Genomic DNA, 10736 nt, shown 5'->3' with positions numbered 1-10736 from the left:
GCTTCAATAGGAATCACACAAGGGTAGATTGATACAGTAGAAACCTCTGGTAAAATGCCCCCCCCCCCTCGGTAACCCAGCAGATAAAGTACATTACATAGCCTATTTTAGAGATTGGCGACTTACCCATTCAGTGACTTTGGTGCTGGATGTTCCCAAAGTGGGTACTATCTGGCCGGGTGAATTCAATAATAGATGCATGTTGGCATTCCAGCCTTCTCCTTTTAGGGCCTATCCGAAAGAGAATCCAATACTTTTTTGTTGTGATTACCTGAATAGGACAAACCGCTCTGTGGATTGCTTCTAAACAATTAGAATTAGTCGATCCCTATGGAGAATGTGGTTAGAAATCCATAATAGAGTCCGACCAAAAAGACCGAATTCATTATCTTCACGCATGAGAATACTAGATTACCTAGTATAAAAGATTTAAAAATCATCACAAACCTCCCTTTTTTCTTTTCGATTGCAATTTTTGGATTATTATATGATCATTTTTAAACTTTCCATATATATATATATAGAAATAGAAAGAGATAGACTAGAAACAACATCTCTTGTCTTAATGACACCAAAGGGATATTAAATGAATGGAATTGGGATATGGATGGAATATAATGAAATAAAGCCACTTTTGGGTTCCCTATGAAATGAGACATGGAACGGAGCCACTATGAAGAAGTTCCGGGAGTTACAAAGGAAACTTCGAGCTTATATTGATCATGGGTTGAGAACGGGAATTGAACTCTATGAGATGTAATCCCCTGTTGTTCCTTAGTAGCTCAATGGTAGAATGGTCGACTGTTAACTGAGTGGTCGTAGGTTTGAATTCTACTTGGGGAGATTTGATTCATTCCAAATTAAAGAATTTGAAATGAAAGGGTTCGCTTTGACCATTAAGAGTAGGTAACTCGTTCCCTGTGCCTTTGTTTCTATTACATTCTATCTCATCGTATCACATTTTGTTTTACGATATTTGAGAATCGCTGTCAATACCTCAGTGTAGGTCCAAGATAATCCTTTGTTCCACAGTCTGGGGCTATTTACAACTATCCAATTAAGAATTCTTGAATTTACTAGCATGTGCATCAAAGATGCAATCATCAATTTGCTTGGGAAGCCATAATTATCGCAAGAAAACATATTTATGACGATGAATGCATTTTTGCTATGCTACTAATACTTGTACTTTCTCCTCTATTCTGCCCTAAACTAGCAGAGAAAGAATTATGGGGCGTAAAACAAAAAAATATGCAGATTTGGGCTTGAGGCCAGGCATACTGTATTAAAATTTATCAACCATTAACGATAATTAAAAAGAAAGAAAAAAGAAAGAGTAAGGCCATTCCATTTCGACAAAAGACCAAATTCCATAGCTTGGGGTCTGCAATCCTGATCATGATTTTCCTACCCCCAAAGGGAAAGGTCTTTCCCTTTTTGGCCGGTTGTGGGCAAGAAGGGATTCGAACCCCCGACACTGTGGTTCGTAGCCACGTGCTCTAATCTTTTAAGCTACAGGCCTCACCCCGTGTCCACTAGATCTTTCCCGGGAGTGCCCAAAAAAAAAAAGGAACCTTTCCTCTCCCCAATCGTTTCGGGTTAAGAAGATGTGAAAGTGCCTCTCTCTATATAAGAACGTTGTGTTCTGAGGTGCGAAGTAGAGAAGGGATTTCATAATTAGGGTTTTGAATAAGATGACCTTTTCAGTTTTCATTTTCTCTGTTCATATTGAAAAAATAAAGTAATAAGAATGAGAGGTGTTAAGCTTTTTATCATCTTGGCATCAAGCTATTTTTCCACATGACCTCAGCAACAGTATCATCACCACAATAGAGTTTAACCACTAAGTTCGGGATGGATTGGTGTGGTTCCTCTATGCCTAAGACACCAAAATATCGAACCATGAATGAAGAAGGGCATGAGAGAAAAGCATATTGGCCAGTGATTGTGAGGCCCCAATTCTTAACCGGAGGGGACACCAAAGGCATCTGCCCTTCCATCCTTTGGATAGATAGAGAGGGAAGGTAGAGCTTTTGGTTTTTTCATGTTGTCAAAGAGTTGAACAATAGTTTTTTCATGTTGTCAAAAAGTTGAACAATGAGAATAGATGGCGAGTGCCTGATCGAATTGATCAAGTCAAGTAGGAACAAGGTTCAAGCCTACCGGTCTGTTAGGATGCCTCAGCTGCATACATCATTACACTTCCACTTGACACCTATTGTAATGATAAAAGCTTGTCTCACCATGACCTTCTCTTGAATTCCCAAAACTTATGTCGCTCCACCTCCACAGGGGTTGAAAACCCGTCGATGTCTTGGCTATGCTACCGGAAGCTTTGGGGAAGTCGGAATAGGAGAGCACTTATCTTGGGGTGGGCTTACTACTTAGATGCTTTCAGCAGTTATCCTCTCTGCACTTGGCTACCCAGGGTTTACCATGGGCACTATAACTGATACACCAAATATGCATCCTTCCTGGTCCTCTTGTACTAGGTGATGTGATTCTGCTCGAGCCCGCTAAGCCGATAACCCGCTGGGGTGCTGACCCGACACGGATAAAGACCGGGCCAATCACAAGAGCTCGAATTAAAATATTTAAGGAAAACCTGGGAGCATTTAATATAGGGGCAATCAATTCTCAATAGAGCTTGTCCATACTAGAAGATACAAAGCATATTCTAAGCATCCAAGTGGTGGAAGTAGATAGGGACCTGGGTAGCAATTTTGGTGCAAATATGGACACCGAGCAGCATGAAATGGTTCCAACTCTTTATGGAGTCAATAAATATGTCTAAGAGGATATGGAATCAAGTCAATCCAGCTTCAAAGGCATTCAAAAAGGGGTTATACAGATAGCTTCAAATTTGGCCTGTTTTTACTGTATTTTATGCTGACTTTACTGTATTTTGCTGAGTTGGCTTTTTCTCTTTCTTCCAAGCAAGGAAAACGTGTGGGACTTCATGGTAAGCTTATTTGGAATTCTACAACGCATATTGAAGCTGATTTGGAGCTCAAATTGGTCAAAGATTGGTCAACATCAACTTAGCTAAAAAGCTAGTATTTTAGTTTCCTAATTTGATTCTACTTTTTGTTTTAGAAATTACCATTACTTTTTAGTTTTTATTTATTTATTTTCTGGAAAAATAAGTTTATGAAAGTTATTATTTTATTATTTTCATTGTAAATTAATTAATTCATAATTCAAAATAAAGGAATTAATTAATCTAAATTAGATTAGGAAAGGAGTGAGAATTTCGGCCACATAGGAAACTACTTGGTATAGCTGGCTTTTCCTTTATTTTTTAGGATTTATTTTATGAATTTGTAGCCTATTTAAAGGCTTAATTTATCATTAATAATCAGTACATTATTCATACAGAAAATTAATTGTGAGAGTGAATTCTCTTTGTTCTCTTTGAACACCTAAAACACCATTAGTGAATGAGTGTTTTAGTTTGACTTACCAATAGGACATCCATCACAGGTTGGTTAGGGGTCAAGGTGACCATTAGAACTTGAACATAATTAGATCTGAGCTAATATAATACGGGTTGAGGAGCAGGCCGTCCTAGGTTCATCTCACTAGGGAAAGGTCCTCTTAATGCTCTAACACCCACACCATGGACCGAACTATCTCATGACATTCTGAACCCAACTCACATACTGTTTTAATGGGCGAATAGCCTAACCCTTAGAACGTACTACAGCCCCAGATGGCGAAGAGTTGACATCAAGGTACCAAAGTTTCCCATCGATGTGAGCTATTGGGGAAGATCAGCATGTTATCCATAGAGTAACTTTTATCCATTAAGCAACGGTCCTTCCACTCCGCAACGTAGGATCACTAAGGCCGACTTTCATCCCTGCTCGATGAGTGGGTCTTGCAGTCAAGCTCCCTTCTGCCTTTGCACTTGAGGGCCAATCTCCGTTTGCCCTGAGGAAAGCTTTGCATGCCTCTGTTACAATTTTGGAGGCCTACACCCCAAAGAAACTATCTACCTGAGACTGTCCCTTGGCCCGTAGGTCCTGACACAGGGTCAGAATTCTAGCTCTTCCATAGTAGTATCTTACTGATGGCTTGGGCCCTCTAGAAGGAGGCATTCTTCACCCTCCACCTAAGCTCCGCAGGAAAGGCCCAAAGCCAATCCCCGGGAAAAGTGAGCATCTTAAAAAACATGTCTATTTCACTAAGCCTCTCTCCGAAACAATGCCCATATTGTTAAGCCTTTCGTACGGTTCGAAACTTACCCGACAAGGAATTTTGCTACCTAAGGACCGTTATAGTTACGGTTGCCATTCACGGGGGCTTCGGTCGCCGGCTCCCCTGTCATCAAGTCACTAACTTCCTTGACCTTCCAACATTGGGCACGCATTAACTCCTATACATGATCTTGCAACTTTATGGAGACCTATGTTTTTGGTAAACAGTCGCCTGGGTCTGGTCACTGTGATCCCCTTTGTGAGGAGGCATCCCTTCTCCCGAAGTTATGGGGCTATTTTTCTAAGTTCCTTAGAGAGAGTTATCTCGTGCCCCTAGATATTCTCTACCTACCCACCTGTGTCGGTTTTGGGTATAAGTACCCTTTTGTTGAAGGTCGTTCAAGCTTTTCCTTGGAGTATGGCATGGGTTATTTCAGCACCATAGTGCCTTATACTCAAACATTTGCTTGGTTCATTTTCTCTGCCCCTTTTTACCCTGAAAAAGTAGGGGCAACTTGCATCCTAAAACCAATAATCTTCTTTCGGATACTAGCCTCCTCCATCCCTTGGGACCAACAAGGGGTAGTACAAGAATAGTCATTTGTGTTCCATCGACTATGCCTTTCGGCCTGATCTTAAGGCCTGACTCACCTTCCATGGATGAACATTGCGGAGGAACCCTTAGGTTTTCAGGGCATTCGATTCTCACCAATGTTTGCATTACTCAAACCAACATTCTCGCTTTTGCTTCGTCTGCCACTGCTTGCATAGGTGCTTCCAACTAAGCAGAACGCTCCCCTACCGATGCATTTTTACATCCCACAGCTTCGGTAGATCACTTAGCCCCGTTCATCTTCGATGCAAGAGTGCTCAATCAGTGAGTTATTACGCCCTCTTTCAAAGGTGACTGTTTCTAGGTAAGCCTTCTGGCTGTCTCTACACCCTGCCTTCTTTATCACTAAGCGGTCATTTAGAGTCCTTAGCTGGTGATCCGGGCTGTTTCCCTCTCGACGATGAAGCTTATCCCCCATTGTCTCACTGGCCGACCTTGACCCCTGTTATTTTGAGGTCATGGAATAGATGAAATAAATCAAAAAATGGATTTTTGGTCAAGAATGAAATCTTATTGGAACTATCTAGATCATCCTTTGGAACCATATCACATCCTGAATCTGATGAAATATGATGAATTGAGATGGTATTTTGTAAAAACGGAATTATCTTCAATATGTTAACTATTTCTTTATTTTTCGATCACCTGGAAAGGACAAAAGAAACATCTTGCTCTTTCTTCAACAATTTCTTATCTCTAGTGGACCTCTCAGTAGGATTCAAACCAAGATGAAGTTCTGACCATCTGTCAGAGAAAAAAGAACGAATGGATCTTGTAGGATTTCTTCCAGAAGCAGATGATTATTCATCTGTTTCTCACATTCCATGAATAGCCAGGAGATTGAGGAATATCCAGAAAGGCATTTAGGGAATCAATCTGATTCTATCTCTGTTCGTTCCATTTGAAGAAACGAAGGATCCTAAAGAATCGATCTTTCTCTTAGTTGTTGAATCTCTTTTTGATTGATCAATGTGTGATATTATGAATCCTCATTACTCATGGAATTGAAATGATCTCTGGATCGATTAAAATATCATTTCAATTAGATAGAATCCGTTACTTGAACAAAACTGGATCTTGTGGAATCATATTGAATATTTGACGATACATTTTGTACCTTCCTAAAAAACCGATCCTTATTTACCAACCACATATTGTCTAACCAAATCCAATGCTCTCTTGATATGTTCCTCAAAAGATCCAATTCGTGTAGATTCTTCCCCCAACTAAAGATGAGATCTTGGTGGAACTACCACATATGAAATTTAGCACAAATTTGCAATGAAATAGCCCACTTGTTTCTCAAGAAGAGATGGGAAAAATGCTTAATATCATTTGATTGAATAGTTGACCTTGCTCCTTGTTATTTGAAGAAACCCTCTGCTTTAATTGGTATTTTTTCACAAAAAGCAAACATGAGATAACAAATCCAGTAGTTCACTAAGATTTCAAATAGCTGTCCCGAATTCAAGTTGATTATGTTTTGCCTCTTCCTCAAAAAAAGACGATCAAAGAATTCCCAATCATGGTCCTTGCGGATCGGATCATCCATAGAATATACAAAAAGAAACTCCAGATATTTGATATCTTTCTCTTTAAATGAGATCTCAATTCCAGCGACGGTTTCATTAGATCTCTTACAACTAGAATCCCTCTTTTTTCCAATCCAGTTCCTCCACCACCGTGAACCCCAGTTAGATTCAGGCATGATACACTTTTTAGTTATTGGGAGAACCCAAGTACTCTCTTTCGGAAGATATAGGAGTGAAACAATCAACCTATTGATATTGGAAGACCTAAAAGATTCTTCCAATGTATCATTTTTGGGTGCAATGAAATTCATAGGTTTAGGAAGAAGCCTTGTCAAATAGAGATTTTTTCTTTTAACCATCTTTCGATTGTTAATACAAGGACTACTACTACAAATAGTACTGCACTTTTGATCCTAAAATATCGATTGCTTGTTGAACCCTGTAAATGTGAATTGCATAAAAGTAGGATACTCCAAATTTGGGAGTCCAAGAGTTTTATAAAACGTTCTTGAAAATGTGAATTGCGTACAAGTAGGATACTCCAAATTTGGGAGTCCAAGAGTTTTATAAAACGTTCTTGATGGAAAAACTGTGAATGAAAGATCCCACTTAATTGAATTAGGTCCATGAATCTAAGAAATAGTGAGAATTCTTAACCTCTCTCAATATCTCTCTTAATTCGAAAATGTAGGATTTGAATTGATGTCCTTTCATTAAGTCCTCCTAAATTGCATTGATTTATCCTAAAGATTTAATTTGAATTGGAATTTGATTATTCACCATGTACGAGGATCCCTACTAAGCATCCATGGTTGAATAGTTAAAGCACCCAACTGATAATTAACGAATTCATAGGTTCAATTCCTATTGGATACATGCCAATAGGACCCTCCAATAAAATAAGTCTATTGAAATTGGCTCTGTATCAATGGAATCTCATCATCTGTACATAATGAATTGGTGTGGTATATTCATATCATAACATATGAATAGTCAAAATTAACATTCTTATTGCGACTAGAACTCATAGGGAAGAAAATAGATTTATGGATGGAATCAAATATGCAGTATTTCCAAACAAAAGTATTCAGTTATTGTTAAAAAATCAATATACTTCTAATGTCGAATTAGGATTAACTATGACATAAATAAAGCATTTGGTCAAACTATTCTTTGGTGTCAAGGTAATAGCTATGAATATTCATCGACTCCCGGGAAAGGGTAGAAGAATGGGAGCTATTATGGGACATACAATGCATTACAGACGTATGATCATTATGCTTCAACTGGGTTATTCTCTTCCACCAATTAGAAAGAAAATAACTTAACTAAAAGTACTTAATAGCATGGCAATACATTTATACAAAACTTCTACCCCAAGCACATGCAAAGGAGCCGTAAACAGTAAAGTGAAATCCAATCCATGAAATAATTTGATCGATGGGCAGCATCGTTGTGATAAAGCTTGTAATGCCAGAGGAATCATTACCGCAGGGCATAGAGGGAGAGTCATAAGTGTCTATACCGAAAAATTGATTTTCGATGAATTGAAAAAGACATCTATGGTAGAATCGTAACTTAGAATACGATTCTAATCGAAATGCATACATTTGTCTCATACACTATGGGGATAGTGAGAAAATATATATTTTACATCCTAAAGGGGCTATAATTGAAGATACCAATGTTTATGGTACAGAAGTTCCTATAAAAATGGGAAAAGCCTTTCCTTTGAGTGCAGTTTGAACTATTGATTTATGTAATTAGAAGTAATCAATTAGGTTTACGACGAAACCTAGAAATCAATCACTGATCCAATTTGAGTACCTCTACAGGATAGACCTCAACAAAAAACTGAAGGGTAACGGCAGCAAGTGATTGAGTTCAGTAGTTTCTCGTATAAAATTATTGACTCCAAACATATACTAATATGGTGAAGACAAAATTGTTTCAAGCACCGACAAAACTAGAAGTGCCCCTTGTTTCAAAAAGAGGAGGACGAGATATTCTCATTTCATTTGATGGTTAGAGGGAAATTCAAAGCTAAGCAGTTGTAATTCTAAGGATTCCTAAGCGCAAAAATAGAGATATCTCCTAGGTTACCCATAATATTTGGAAGTATCGACGTAATTTCATAGAGTCATTCGATTTAAATGCTACATGAAGAACATAAGCTACATAGAGGAACGGGAAGACCTAGGATGTAAAAGATCATAACATGAGTTATTTGGCAGATTTTGATTCCTATATATCCACTCATGTGGTACTTCACTATATGATATTTATAAGATCCATCTGTATAGATATCATCATCTACATCCAGAAAGCCGTATGTTTTGGAAGAAGCTTGTACAGTTTGGAAGAGGTTTTGACTGATCAAAATGAAGATTCTACTTCAACCAATATGCCTTAGGCATGGCCATACAAAAGTAATCACACTTGGAAAGGGGGGACATTTAGCCAGAGTAGCAGGTGCTGTAGCGAAACTGATTCCAAAAGAAGAAAAATCGGCCACATTAAAATTATCTTCTGGAGAGGTTCGTTTGATACCTAAAAACTACTCAGCAACAGTCGCACAAGTGGGGAATGTTGGGGTGAACTAGAAAAGTTTGTTGATAAGTTTAATGAAAACATACTTGTGATCTAATTGCTGTTTTGTGGATGTTTTTGATACGAACCTAGGACGACCTGCTCCTAAACCCGTATTATATTAGCCCGGATCTTAATTAAGTTCAAGTTCTAATGGATTGGACCGCAACCCCTAACCAACCTGTGGTTAGAAACCTTGGTATAATGTAGACGCCACAATAGGGGATGGAAAACCTATTGATAAGTCAAGCTAAAACAACCAATTCTCTAATGGTGTTTTAGGTGTTCTCAAAGAACAAAGAGATAATTAATCTCACAAGTATTTTCTTAATCAAATCAAAGTTTTATTCATATTAAAAAATAATCCTTTAAATAGGCTACAAAGCCACGAAATAAAACCCTAAAAATAAAGAAAACCAGCCACCACACATAAAGAAACCTAGTTGGCCGAAACTATACTTCCTTTCCTAATCTAAGTTTGATTAATTAATTCCTTTATATTAAATTAGGAATTAATTAATTTACAATGGAAAAAATAAAATAAAAACCTTAATAAAGTTATTTGTCCAGAAAATAAATAAATAAAAGCCAAAAAGTAATGGTAGTTTCCTAAAACAAAAAGTAAAAACAAATTAGGAAACTAAAAAATGCTAACCTTTTGATCAGGTTGACTTTGATCAATCTCTGACCTCTTTGAGCTTCAAATCAGCTTCTAGATTCTTTTTAGGATGCCAAATAAGCTGAATATGAAGACCCACACGTTGCCCATGCTTGGAAAAATAAGAAAAGACTAATACAGTAAAATACAGTAAAGCCAGTAAGCAATACAGCTAATTCGGCCAAATTGTTGATGTTGTCCGTACAAGCCCTTTTTGATTGCATTTGAGGCTTCTTTAACTTGATTCCATGACCTCTTAGGCATATGTATTGAACCCATAAAGCATTGGAACCATTTCATGCTTCCCAGACTCCAAAAATGTATCGAAATCGTCACCCGGGTCCGTATCGGCTTCCACCACTTGGATGCTTAGAATAGGCTTTGTATCTTCAAGTATGGACAAGCTCTGTTCAGATTGATTACCCCCTGTATAAATACTCCTAGGTTTTCCTTAAATCTCTTAATTTGAGCTCTTGTGATTGGCCTAGTCTTCATCCGTGTCGAGTCAGCACCCCAGCGGGTTATCGGTGGAGCGGGCTCGGACGGAATCACATCAGTTTTAATAAGAACTTTAAGATAATTCTTTGAGTGTAAAAAAGGCAAGAGTGTGTGCGTTTAAAATAGGGTAAAAGCCGAAATTACTGTGCAAACATGAGTGTCTAGTCCCTATTTGAGTGAAACATATGAGCGAGTGAATTTGGTGAGGTCGTATTTTATTTTTTTGTTATTCATACTAACATGGCAGATTCAAGATTGAGAAGGGGAGATCCATCACTAAGAATTAATGAAAAGGAATCCATGAGAAAGGGTGAATCCCGAGCTACAAGGAATGGTGAGCAAACGGACATGAGGGCTATTTTGGAACAACTACAGCAGATGAATGCTCAATTTGACCATATAAATTAAAGGATGGAAAGATTAGAAACATCTTAAGGTGGGCCAAATTTGAGGCAAGAATCCGTGGAGGTTGAGGTCAAGGTCGAGGATGTCATGGATGGCCTGGATAGGAGTTCAAATAGGAAAATTTTGAAGATGATTTTGAGGAAGGAATGGATGAAATGTATGCTATCCAAGAGAGGCTAGGCCATGTGAGGCATAGGAGAGAGAAGGAAGATGATGATCTTGGAAATATCAAGGTAAACATT

General features: G+C 38.1%; 1 pseudogene; it reads left to right on the top strand.

Annotated features, from left to right (window-relative positions):
- Nucleotides 1-7690: 7690 nt before the first annotated feature.
- Nucleotides 7691-8947, top strand: LOC125419335 (large ribosomal subunit protein uL2cz/uL2cy-like; annotated as a pseudogene).
- Nucleotides 8948-10736: the final 1789 nt, after the last annotated feature.

Source organism: Ziziphus jujuba, chromosome 6, assembly GCF_031755915.1.
Source record: "Ziziphus jujuba cultivar Dongzao chromosome 6, ASM3175591v1".
Lineage (NCBI taxonomy): Eukaryota > Viridiplantae > Streptophyta > Magnoliopsida > Rosales > Rhamnaceae > Ziziphus > Ziziphus jujuba.
The sequence above is the reverse complement of the archived record's forward strand: the minus strand, read 5'-3'. Positions and strand labels throughout refer to the sequence as shown.